Here is a 13,508-nt window from a genome sequence, read left to right on the forward strand (position 1 = left end):
TCTACCAGGGAATGGTAGTTTGGGTTCATAGGGAGGAGGAACAAAAGAATTCTCACTTGCTGGAGCAAGAACTTCACCATCCTTCACTGTTTTCTTCTCTTCCCCAACCTTTCCTTTACCCTTGGCTGCCACAATCTTCTCCAAGATTTCATCATTGATTTTCTCATCAACAATCACCACTTCATCATCTAAGTTGATGGCCACCTCTTCACCTAGTTTCTCAGCATCCCTGGTGAGGGTTGTAGGAGGTAACTGCTTACCACTCCTAAGGGTGATAGCTTTGGCCTCCTTGGGGTTTTGGTCAGATTTTCCAGGTAGAGATCCTTGCTGGCGAGTCTGGTGAGTGTTCATGGAAGCAAACTGATTCTCTAAATTCTTGACTGTAGAAGCAAGATGTGAGAACTTGTTGTTGAGCTCATTGTAGCTCCCATCAATCTTGGAATGAAGGTTCTTCAACTCATAACCAACATGCTTCTCACTTCTAGTCTGAGACTCCAAGATTTGTTTCAGCAGGGTGTCAGTGCTGCTCTCTTGAGGAGCAGAGGAACCAGATGAGGGGTTTTGATGAGGTTGATAGCTGCCTTGCTGGTTGTTTCGAGGCGGATAACCACTCTGTTGGTTGTTGGGGTAGGATTTCTGTTGGTAGTTGTTGTACTGAAAGTTGGGCTCTTTTTTGTACCAGCTACCATTGTTGTTGATGAAACACAGCTCTTCCTGACCTTCCAAACCCTCAACCTCATGGACAACAGGTGGTGTCTCTTGGCTTGGGTTACCAACAAAGTGCAGCTGCTCTTGTGTGGCTTTATCAGCAAGGAGGATGTCTATCTTATCCTGTAGAGCTTTCAACTCCTTCCTCGTCTGCTTATCATCTGTTCGACTGCTTCTGTCGTGGTCTCCACTGTAGACTGCATCACTCTTTACCATGTTGTCAACCAGCTCCTCTGCATCTTCCTCAGTTCTCCCCAAGAAGAACCCATTGCTAGCTGTATCCAGTCTGGCCCTGTACTTAGGAAGAGCACCACGGTAGAATGTGCTCAGCAAGCTCTCCTTAGAGAAACCATGGTGTGGGCATTGAGCTTGGTAGCCCTTGAATCTCTCCCAGGCTTCACTGAATCCTTCCAAGTTCTTCTGTTGGAAACTGGAGATCTCATTTCTCAGCTTAGCAGTTCTTGAGGATGAGAAGAATTTCTCCAAGAATGCTCTCTTGCACTCATCCCAAGTGGTGATAGAGTCGCTGGGTAGAGACTTCTCCCACTGACGTGCCTTATCCCCCAAAGAAAAAGGGAATAACTTCAGCTTTAAGGCATCCTCTGACACACCATTGGCTTTGGACAACCCACAGTAGATGTCGAACCTGTCCAAGTGATCGAATGGGTCCTCTAAAGCCAAGCCATGATATTTGTTGTTCTCGATCACGTTGAGGAGTCCTGACTTGACCTCAAAGTTGTTGGCTGCCACAGCCGGTGCTCGGATTCCTAGTCTATGACCAAGAATGTTGGGGCGGTCATAAGTACCAATGGGTCGAGCTGCCATATCAATATCCAATCTCTGCAAGTGGGCTTGTTGTTCTTCTTCTCTTCTAGCTCTAGCACACTCCCTCTCGAAAGCTCTGATGTCTGCTACTATTGGAACTAGGTTTGATGGACCCCTGCTCCTCAAGTTCATACACCTGAAAGTTAAAGGTAGGTGAAGAAGAAGAATCAGTAACAAAAGAAAATAAAAATGACTTAGTCTCAAGTAAGTGACTAAATCTCAATGTTCAAATCTACTCAGAATTTGGCAACGGCGCCAATTTGATATTAAGAGTTTTCAAGGCTCCTAAGACAAATGTTGTAGTATAGTGATTGTCGAACCAGTTCTGAGGGATATCAAAGCACTGAGAATGCAAGTACTCACTTAATCTAAGTGCAACCAATGATTTAGATGGGTTTTAAGCTATGACTAAAACTAGAAAGCAATAACAGAATGATACTTTCTTGACTAAGGAAAAGAGAACTCATGGGCATAGGGATTAGACCTTGGGTGATCAAGTATCGAACTAAGGATGGCAAATGATCAATCAAACTATCAACCTTAAGCCTAGACACAATTCTAAGCAAGCTCTATGTCTAGATGAATGCTCATTTGCTAACATATCTCAAACATCAAATGTCTTTGGTTGAATAATATGAAAGCAATCATTACTAACAAGTCTATTAGCTATCTTAGCATCTTTAACAACAAATGTCTTTGGCAAAGTATACTAAAAGCCTAGGAGAGTTGTCTCAGGCATTTCATCAAACACCTTTCGGGTGGGAAATGCCTATTGATCAACTTTTGAGTGGCCAACTCAGAAGATGCATTAAGAATACTCTACTAGCAAGGAACAAGAATGATCTACACTAAAACATCCTAGAACTAACCTAATCACCCTTAATCTCCCTAACCCATGAATTCAAAAGGTGATTACTCACTAATCTCCATGATTCCTCTTAAACCCATATTGGATTTCAGATTAATCATGTAGAGAAATAGATAAGAAATCAACAATAACACAAGAACATAACAATCAAAATCCAAGAGATGAACTTCTCAAGAGAGTTTTTGTGTATCTCTCAATAGATCAAAAGATAATCTGCCTCCTGGCTACAAAAGATGTTTAAAACATAGGTTTTAGAAATGTAAAACGTCCAAAATAAATTGCAAAAAGGTCCTTGAGAAGTCATGATTTTCGGCAGCAAAATAACGCGGAGCGACTTGCAGGTGTCGCTCCGGAAGGTCGCTCCAGGGCCGATTTTTGGTGTCTCCGGGCGAGAGGTCCCGAGCGACTTTGGTGTGTCGCTCCAACGGGTCGATCTGGATCGGGAGCGACCTTGATAGGTCGCTCTGAGAGGTCGCTCCAGGGTCATCTAAGACTGTTCGGAGTGACGAGAACGCGAGCGACTTCATGGCGTCGCTTTAGGAGGTCGCTCCGAGAGGGGTGTGAGATGCGAGCGACCTCGGCGCGTCGCTCTGGGCAAGTCGCTTCACGGGGTGAGTATGGCGAGCGACTTCACGGGGTCACTCCAGCTAGGTCGCTCTGAGAGGTGCTTTGGAGCGACCTCATGACGTCGCTGCAGAACCTCGCTCCCATGCTCTGCTCGTCCAATGATCACATATTTCACCTCCTTTGAGCTCCAAATGCATCCAAATAGCCCCAAGAACTCCATGTGGCACTCCAACACCTGATAGAGACTCATGTATGCAAAATGTAACCTAAACATGACTAAATCCTAGTCTATATGATCAAAATGCACATGGATGAATGGATAAGATAATGGAAATATGCAAGATGTCAACTTTGCCAAAGACATTTGTTGTTAGAGGTGCTAAGATAGCCATTGGACTTGCTAGTTATGATTACTTTCATATTATTCAACCAAAGACATTTGATGCTTGGATTGTGTTAGTAAATGAACATTCATCTAGACATAGAGTTTGTTTAGGATTGTGTCTAAGCTTAAGGTTGATAGTTTGATTGATCGTTTGTCATCCTTAGTTCGAAACTTGATCACCCGAGGTCTAATCTCTATATCCATGAGTTCTCTTTTCCCATAGTTAAGAAAGTATCATTTAGTTATTCCTTTTAGTTAGTTATAGTTTAAAAAAAACCTTTTAAAAACCATTAGTTGCACTTAGATTAAGTGATTACTTGCATTCTCGGTGCTTTCATATCTCTCAGAACTGGTTCGACAATCATTTATACTACAACATTTGTCTTAGGAGCCTTGAAAACTCCTAACATCAAATTGGCGCCGTTGCCAAATTCTGAGTAGATTTAAACATTGAGATTTAGTCAATTGCTTGAGACTAAGTCATTTTTATTTTCTTTTGTTACTGACTCTTTTTCACCTCCTCTTATTCTACAGGTGTATGAACTTGCGGAGCAACGGTCCATCAAACCTAGTTCCACGAGCTGCAGACATCAGAGCTTTAGAGAGAGAGTGTGCTAGAAAGAAAAGAGAAGAAGAGCAACAGGCTCAACTGCAAAGACTGAACACTGATATGGGAGACGTTCATCAGCATGATGCAGGCGTCAATGGCGCTAATAACAATGCTCCAGCTAACCAACAGCGAGCAGCTCGACCCATTGGCACTTACGATCGCCCCAACATTCATGGTCATAGATTGGGAATCCGAGCACCCGCTGTGGCAGCCAACAACTTTGAGATCAAATCAGGACTCCTCAACGTGATCGAGAACAACAAGTATCATGGCTTGGCTCTAGAGGATCCATTTGATCACTTGGACAGGTTCGACAGCTACTGTGGGTTGTCAAAAACCAATGGTGTGTCCGAAGATGCCTTAAAGCTCAAGCTATTCCCTTTCTCTTTGGGGGATAAGGCACGTCAGTGGGAGAAGTCTCTACCCAGCGACTCTATCACCACTTGGGATGATTGCAAGAGAGCATTCTTGGAGAAGTTCTTCTCTACTTCAAGAACTGCTAAGCTGAGAAATGAGATTTCCAGCTTTCAACAGAAGGGCTTGGAAGGATTCAGTGAAGCCTGGGAGAGATTCAAGGGCTACCAAGCTCAATGCCCACACCATGGTTTCTCTAAGGAGAGTTTGCTGAGCACATTCTACCGTGGTGCTCTTCCTAAGTACAGGGCCAGACTGGATACAGCTAGCAATGGGTTCTTCTTGGGGAGAACTGAGGAGGATGCAGAGGAGCTGGTTGACAACATGGTTAAAAGTGATGCAGTCTACAGTGGAGACCACGACAGAGGTAGTAGAACAGATGATAAGCAGACGAGGAAGGAGTTGAAGGCTCTACAAGATAAGATAGACATCCTCATTGCTGACAAAGCTACCCAAGAGCAGCTGCACTTTGTTGGCAACCCAAGCCAAGAGACACCAGTTGTTGTCCATGAAGTTGAGGGTTTGGAAGGTCAGGAAGAGCTGTGTTTCATCAACAACAATGGTAGCTGGTACAAGAAAGAGCCCAACTTTCAGTACAACAACTACCAACAGAAATCCTATTCCAACAACCAACAGAGTGGTTATCAGCCTCGGAATAATCAGCAAGGCAGCTATCAACCTCAGCAAAACCCTCCTCCTGGTTTCAACAACAAGGGCAACCATTCTTCCCAACAGCAATCTAATCCCTCTACCTCAACTCCTCAGGTCAACACCACTGAAGCTCTACTGAAACAAATCCTGGAGTCTCAAACAAGAAGTGAGAAGCATGTTGGCTATGAGTTGAAGAACCTTCACTCAAAGATTGATGGGAGCTACAATGAGCTCAACAACAAGTTCAGAGCTTTGGAGAACCAGTTTGCTGCCATGAACACTCAACAAAATCGCCAACAAGGTTCTCTACCTGGAAAATCTGAGCAAAACCCAAAGGAAACCATGAAAGCTATCACTCTCAGGAGTGGTAAGGAGTTACCTCAGAGAACTCTCACCAAGGATGCTGAGAAACAAAGTGAGGGGGTTGCCATCAACATAGATGATGAAGTGGTGATTGTTGATGAGAAGATCAATGACGAGATCTTAGAGAAGATAGTGGAAGCCAAAGGAAAAGGAAAGGTTGGAGAAGAGAAGAAAACAGTTAAGGATGGTGAAGTTGTCACTCCTGCCAGTGAAAGTTCTTTTGTTCCTCCTGCCTATGAGCCCAAGCTCCCATTCCCAGGTCGATTCAAGAGGCAGCTGCTAGAGAAGTACCAAGCTCTATTTGAAAAGCAAATGAGTGAAGTCCAGATCACAATGCCCATTATTGATGCTTTCATGCTGATTCCTCAATACAGCAAGTTCCTGAAAGATGTTGTAGCTGCAAAGAAGAAAGAGATGGAGGGCATGGTGATTCTCACTCATGAGTGCAGTGCTATCATTCAGAGGCTTGTCATTCCAAAGAAGCTAGAAGATCCAGGATGCTTCACATTACCTTGTGCTCTTGGACCTATGGTATTTGATAGATGTCTCTGCGATTTGGGAGCTAGTGTCAGCTTGATGCCCCTATCTGTTGCTAAGAAGCTCGGCTTCACTCAGTACAAGAAGTGTAGACTTTCTCTGGTATTGGCTGATCGTTCAGTGAAGTACCCTGTGGGTATCTTAGAGGACCTCCCAGTGATGGTTGGAAATTATGAGATCCCTACAGACTTTGTGGTGCTTGAAATGGGTGAAGAAGCTCAAGACCCTTTAATCCTTGGAAGGCCTTTCTTAGCAACAGCAGGAGCTATTGTTAATGTGAAAGAAGGCAAGATTGATCTCCATCTGGGTAAAGGGCACATTCTCCATTTTGACATCAAGGAGGTAATGAGGAGGCCAACAGTTCAAGGGCAAGTGTTCTACATTGAAGAGATGGACGCCCTTGCTGATGAACTCCTTGAAGAGTTGTCACTAGAGGACCCTCTACAGCATGCTTTGACTGTAGAGAGAGAGGCTGTGGTGATTGAGAACCTGGAGAGTACTGCCTACGGGATGATGCTGGATTCACACCAGGGGTTTGTCAGTAAGGATCAGTACGAGGAGCTTCCACAGATGGTTCACCAAGAAGTCTCAGCCACTCAGCAAGATGACACCCAGCAGAATGACTGGAGTGAGCTTAAGGCACCTAAAGTGGAGCTTAAACCTCTACCCCATGGTGTAAGGTATGCATTCCTTGGTCCTAATGAAACTTATCCTGTCATTGTGAGTAGTGAACTTACTGAAACTGAGCTATCTGAACTTTTGAAAACGCTTAAAAGATTTAGAAAGGCAATAGGTTACTCACTGGATGACATCAAGGGAATATCACCCTCTTTGTGCATGCATAGGATACATCTTGAGGATGAATCAATGACTTCTATCGAGCATCAAAGAAGGTTAAACCCTAACCTGAAGGATGTTGTAAAGAAAGAGATTCTTAAACTCTTAGATGCTGGTGTTATTTACCCTATCTCAGATTCTAAATGGGTATCACCTGTGCATGTTGTACCAAAGAAAGGTGGTATCACTGTGATTAAAAATGACAAGGATGAATTGATACCAACAAGAACCATCACAGGTCATAGAATGTGCATTGATTACCGAAAACTAAACTCCGCATCTAGAAAGGATCATTTCCCATTACCATTTATTGATCAGATGCTTGAGAGACTTGCAAATCACCCATTCTACTGCTTTCTTGATGGGTACTCAGGATTTTTCCAAATCCCCATACACCCCAATGATCAAGAGAAAACGACATTCACATGTCCCTATGGTACCTTTGCATATCGAAGGATGCCATTTGGTCTATGTAATGCTCCAGCCACCTTTCAAAGGTGTATGATGTCAATTTTCTCTGATCTGATTGAGGATGTTGTGGAGGTATTTATGGATGATTTCTCTGTCTACGGATCTTCGTTTTCTGCTTGTTTGTCAAACTTGTGCAGGGTCCTACAGAGATGTGAAGACACCAACCTTGTGCTGAATTGGGAGAAGTGTCACTTCATGGTCAAGGAAGGGATTGTGCTGGGACACAAGATTTCAGAGAAGGGGATTGAAGTGGATAAAGCCAAGATCGATGTTATGGTTGGTTTGCCCCCACCAAAGACAGTGAAAGACATCCGGAGTTTTCTTGGTCATGCTGGGTTCTACAGGAGGTTCATCAAGGACTTCTCCATGATCACTAGACCTTTGACCAGGCTGCTGTGCAAGGAAGCCACCTTCAGTTTTGATGTGGAATGTCTACAAGCTTTCAAGAAGCTGAAAGGTGAACTCATTAGTGCTCCAATTGTCCAGCCACCTGATTGGGATCTCCCTTTTGAGATCATGTGTGACGCTAGTGACTATGCTGTGGGAGCTGTTTTGGGGCAGAAGAAAGATGGCAAAACCCATGTGATCTACTATGCCAGCCAAACCCTCAATGATGCTCAGATACGGTATGCCACAACAGAGAAGGAGATGCTGGCAATTGTTTTTGCCTTTGAGAAGTTCAGGAGCTACTTGGTTGGGTCTAAAGTCATTGTCTACACAGATCATGCTGCCTTGAGACACCTTTTGGCCAAGAAGGATGCAAAACCCAGGCTTTTGAGGTGGATCCTTTTGCTTCAAGAGTTTGATATGGAGATTAAAGACAAGCCCGGAGTTGAGAATGGTGTAGCTGATCATTTGTCCAGGTTGAGGGTAGAGTCTGGTATTCCTATTGACGAAGGACTTCCTGAGGAGCAGATCATGGCTATTGAAGCAGTGATAGCAGTTTGTGAGACTGGTAGGAAGCTGGAAGAAGTCAAAGCAACAGAAGAGAAGGAACCTTGGTATGCTGATTTGGTGAACTACCTAGCCACAGGAAGAGAACCTTTGAATCTTGTGGGCTATGCCAAGAAGAAGTTCTACAAGGATGTGAAGAGATACTACTGGGATGAACCCTATCTCTACATTCTCTGCAAGGATCAGCTTTATAGAAGAGTGGTTGCAAATGAGGAGATTGATGGGATCCTTACACAGTGTCATGGATCATCTTATGGAGGCCACTTTGCCACCTTCAAGACAGTTGCGAAAGTATTACAAGCTGGATTCTGGTGGCCACATATGTTCAAGGATACACAAGACTTTGTCTCAAAGTGTGATTCTTGCCAAAGAAGAGGAAACATCACAAAGAGGAATGAGATGCCTCAGAATCCAATCCTTGAAGTTGAAGTGTTTGATGTGTGGGGTATTGACTTCATGGGACCATTTCCATCATCTTTTGGAAACAAATACATCCTTGTGGCTGTCGATTATGTCTCCAAATGGGTGGAAGCTATTGCAAGCCCCACCAATGATGCTAGAGTTGTAACCAAGATGTTCAAGAGCAACATCTTTCCAAGGTTTGGAGTCCCAAGAGTTGTGATCAGTGACGGAGGTTCCCACTTCATTAACAAACTGCTTGAGGGACTTCTCAAGAAGAATGGTGTGAAGCACAAGGTGGCAACCCCTTATCACCCCCAAACAAGTGGCCAAGTTGAGATTTCTAACAGGGAGATCAAGTCTATCTTGGAGAAGATTGTGGGGATCACAAGGAAGGATTGGTCCAATAAGCTCGATGATGCACTTTGGGCTTATAGGACAGCGTACAAGACACCACTGGGCACCACACCTTTCAACCTAGTGTATGGGAAAGCTTGCCATCTGCCAGTGGAGCTTGAGTACAAGGCACTATGGGCAATAAAGTTGCTGAACTTTGACATCAAGAGTGCCAAGGAGAAAAGGATTTTTCAGCTACATGAGCTTGATGAGATAAGAATGGATGCTTTTGAGAACTCAAGGATCTACAAGGAGAAGACTAAAGCTTTCCATGACAAGAATATCCTGAAGAGAGAGTTTAAAGAAGGAGATCAAGTTCTTCTCTACAACTCTAGGCTGAAGCTATTTCCAGGAAAGCTTAAGTCAAGGTGGTCAGGTCCTTTCAAAGTCAAAGAGGTTAGGCCATATGGAGCAATAGTTTTGTGGAGTACTGATGGAAGAGACTTCACAGTCAATGGGCAAAGGGTTAAGCTCTACATGGCTACTGCACCAGAGGAAGATGGGGTTTCAACTCCACTGTCTGACCCTACCCCGGCCTAATCCAAAAAGAGGCAAAGTCAAGCTAGAGACTTAAAACAAGCTCACTTGGGAGGAAGTCCCATGCGTATCCTTGTATATATTGCATTGGTATTTTCATTTTCATCTTATTGAAAAAAAAAAAAAAAAGAGAGAAGTCGTGTGCAGGTGCTTGATCGATGCAGGTTCGAGCAAAAATCGTGCGTGGGAGCGACCTCTCACAGCGACACTTCGAAGTCGCTCCAGCTGGGAGCGACGTTACGGGAGCGACACCTCGAGGTCGCTCGGCTTAAAGACGTTTTGTGCTCCAAAAACGCTCTCAGAGCGACCTCTCAGAGCGAGCACATGAAGTCGCTCCAACTGGGAGCGACGTTACGGGAGCGACACCTCGAAGTCGCTCGCGTTTTCGTCGTCACGGAGCTCAAAAACTGGCTCGGAGCGACGTCCTAGAGCGACACCTCGAAGTCGCTCCAGCTCCAGAGCGAGGTTTCGAGAGCGACACTCCAGAGTCGCTCGCGTTTTCGTCGAATCACGACGCGAGAGAAGGACTCGGGAGCGACCTCTCGCAGCGACACCCTCACGTCGCTCCCGAACCGGTCCAGGTAAGTTTTCTGACTCTAAACCCCGGTTTACTTCAAGTAAACCGACCCTAACCACCCTAGACCGAACCGGACGACCCTAAACCTACCCCCAGCCCCCGCGAATCCATCTCTATCACTCTCCCCTCCTCTCACAAACTCTCAAACTCTCTCAAACTCACCCACACCAAAAATCCCAAAACTTTCTCAATTCTCACCCAAATCGACTAGTTCTTGTTTCTAAATCCAAGCTTTCGCCCCTGTAGCCTATTCCTCACCACCCATTCACCATTTCTTTTCATCCAAAGCAAGGTATTGAGTTTTAAAATTCAAATTCGTAGGTCCATGAACCCTAGGATTTAAAAATCGAAATTTGGTCATTTTCTTGCTAGATTGTGGTGAAATAGACTAGGGAAAGCTTATCTATCAAGTTGGGTTGTCGAATAAACGGTGAAATTGAGTTTAATTTGCACTTTGGCAAAGTTAGGGTTCATGGATTTGGGGGTTTTCGAATTTGACCTTAATTGGGTGTGTCTGTGAGTGAACTAGATGCGTTAAGGTGTTACAAGAGTGAGAATCGTTGCATTGTGTTGAACTTGAGTTTAAATTGATAATTCATTTGTTAAGTTCACTTTTGCAATTTTCACTTGCAAAGTCTTGCCCTTCTTTACTTCCATCTACTTATCCCTTTTCAAGTTTTTAATTTTTCAGGTGAAAATGGTTAAGAAGACAAAGGGAAAGTTGGAAGCTGAGAGGCAAGAAGCTGAAAGACAAGAGTTTGCACTAAGAGGAAAAGCTTTGCCCTGCGAGCCAACTGGCTCAGGGACGCAGAAGACTGTTCGACAGCAGACTTTGGCTGCAAGGAAATCGAAAGAACAGGAGAAGAGGGCAGGGAAAAGTGTAGCAGTTCCCATCCATGAGGAAAGTGAAACTGAGAGTGCTGATGAGCAGGCACCTACGAAGAAAGCCAAGATGTCCAAAGGCAAAGGGGTTGCGGTTGATCGAGATAGGGCGAAAACTCCATCTGTGGAGGAGCTGTATGATCACTTGAAGAATGAGGTCACTTGGACTCCAACCAGGTTCGCCGACCTTGATCTGCTGAAGGAGTTGGGTCTTGAATCTGACATTGAAGAGATGCTAGGACATTTGAAGATGCCAAAACTCCTCACCATGGCATATCCTTTCTACAAGGATGTCACTTGTCAGTTCTTATCTTCTCTTGCGGTCACTTACCACGACACCGCGCATGTGAGGCAAGGATGGGGCAAAATCAGTTTCAAGGTCAATGGACGAGAATACAACATGAACTTCAAGGACATTGGGAGAGTCATGGGGTTCCAAGACCTAGAAGACCACTCCCTACCCAAGTGTGAGAACCTTCCCACGGAGCTTTGGAAGTTGATCACTGGAAACAAACACACTACCGGGGCTGACAAGAATTCACACATCCGACACCCGTCCGTACGTTACCTCCACAGGATGCTAGTCCATGCATTCTACCCACGGAAGCAAGCTGGTACGGTTACTGAGGAAGACATGCGACTGCTCTGTCCGGCTATCCGTCCCTACGCCCAACCTGGAGTTTTACCCCTTCCCAGCACCGACATCTATGCTACCTTCGGGATGGTCAGTTTCTTTGTGGGTCGTCTCCAGCACTACAGAGACTGGGCGTGGTACACCACTGATTCGCGCCCAAAGATGGGGATAGGTGGAATGATCACACCACTGCTCCAATTTCTGAATGTTCCCTTGGGAAAGGACGCAGTGGGACCGAAGTTCATTGATGGCACCTACTTGAGGATTGCTACCTATTTTAGTGGGATGTATGGGAAGGACTACGTCTACCACTACTATTTGCAGGGCAAGCCAGTCGAAGTGGTTCTTCCAAACCGGAACCTGACGAGTTTAGAGATACCTGGAGCTATTAGCTTCAACATACCCCAGGAGTACTTTCTTGGAGAACACGGGCCTCTCGATCCAGTTAATGCTGCTCCATCAAGGAGAAGAAGTGTTCCTACGCGACATGACTCGCCTGTTGCAGACCCTTCTGAGCATATCTATGGACCTCCGCGCTACTACTTCAAGCCACATGACGGAGTTCTTCCCCCTGGAGCTCTTCGTGATGCTCATGACCACATTAGTCGCCTTCAGAGGTGGAACAAGGCTCAGGACAGAACGATAGAAAAGCTGAAGGATAAGTGCAAGGCGCTAAGCAAGACGGTAAAGAAGCAGGCAAAGACCTCAGCCAAATTCATGAAGAAAGTAGCTGATGTCTTAACCAGGGGGGGGGATAGCTGGATGTAGCTCAGCAGACTTCGCTTTCGCGAACACCTCGAACCCCCAGCCTCCACCTCCGCCTGATGCTCTTGGCTTCCCCCTCACTGCTGCGCAGCTTCAGCGTAAGTGGAGGAACCCACCCACTCAACCTTCCACTTCCGGTAACAAGTCCCCATCCCTCGCTTCTTCTGATAGTGAGGACGAGATTGACGAGGTTGAGAGCCAGCCATGGTATGGAGGCTCCGGTTCAGCATCCGGTGGTTACTATACCACCTTCCCACCTGACGACGACGATGCTGGGGCATCAGCCCCCACCTACTATCCATAGGAGGTACTTCTTTCTCTCCCTTGTATATACCATTCCCTTTTTGCATATTAGTTTTCATTTCGGTATCTCTCTCTTTACTTGACAACACAGAGACTGTGTAACTCAAGTTTGGGGGAGGTACCAAGCATTTGATCATGTTTGCTTTGATGTTGTTTCATGAGTCATGCATTGCATACCTATTTGCATATAAAAAAAAAAAAAAACAAATTCATTTAGTTTGCATCATTTTGCATTTCTAGGAGAGTCTAGGGCATATAGGTTGCATTCACTTGCACTGGGAGCAATGATTTTAAATGCCTTATAAAGAACACTACGTTTCACCTGAAAAGCTATGCACCTCTCGAAAAGACTTGTATGTTTCGTGCCTTGAAAACTCTTCTTGAAACTTGTTGATTGCTGAAACCTACTCTTTGAAGCCAACTACAACCCTATTTGAACTAAACGAACTTAATGCTTCTTGCTTAGGGTCCCTTGTGTACTGAGTCATGGCTATACACACTTGAGTTGTCACATCTTTTATGCCAATCTTTTTTGACAAACTCTAGTGGTAGACCACTCCCAAAAACCTTTCCCTCCTTTTAAGCTTTCATTGTTTGATGAGTGAGGCCTTCTTAGGAAAGTCTTACATGTGCATAATGTTGAGAGTATCGGGAACGACAATGCTTGATCTTCATTCTTGCTAGATTAGGCACATCATTGTCTAGCCATAGATGGGGGTGAGTGTTGTAAAGTTTGATTTGGGAGTTTGAGAAAATGGAAGGAAAAGAGTGAACTCTTGTGCTTAATTGGCTAGTCTTTATGGGATAAGTAGAGAAACTTCTAGC

At 44.9% G+C, this 13,508-nt stretch overlaps 2 non-coding genes across 2 annotated transcripts; one reads left to right on the forward strand and one right to left on the reverse strand.

The window, feature by feature from the left end:
* Nucleotides 1–1,054: 1,054 nt before the first annotated feature.
* On the forward strand, nucleotides 1,055–1,161 carry LOC125590793. Its single transcript, XR_007326795.1, has one exon. It is a non-coding gene; the product is annotated as a small nucleolar RNA R71 (small nucleolar RNA).
* Nucleotides 1,162–4,464: 3,303 nt separating this feature from the next.
* Nucleotides 4,465–4,571, reverse strand: LOC125590814. Its single transcript, XR_007326816.1, has one exon. It is a non-coding gene; the product is annotated as a small nucleolar RNA R71 (small nucleolar RNA).
* Nucleotides 4,572–13,508: the final 8,937 nt, after the last annotated feature.

This window comes from Brassica napus, chromosome C7, assembly GCF_020379485.1.
Source record: "Brassica napus cultivar Da-Ae chromosome C7, Da-Ae, whole genome shotgun sequence".
Classification (NCBI taxonomy): Eukaryota; Viridiplantae; Streptophyta; class Magnoliopsida; order Brassicales; family Brassicaceae; genus Brassica; species Brassica napus.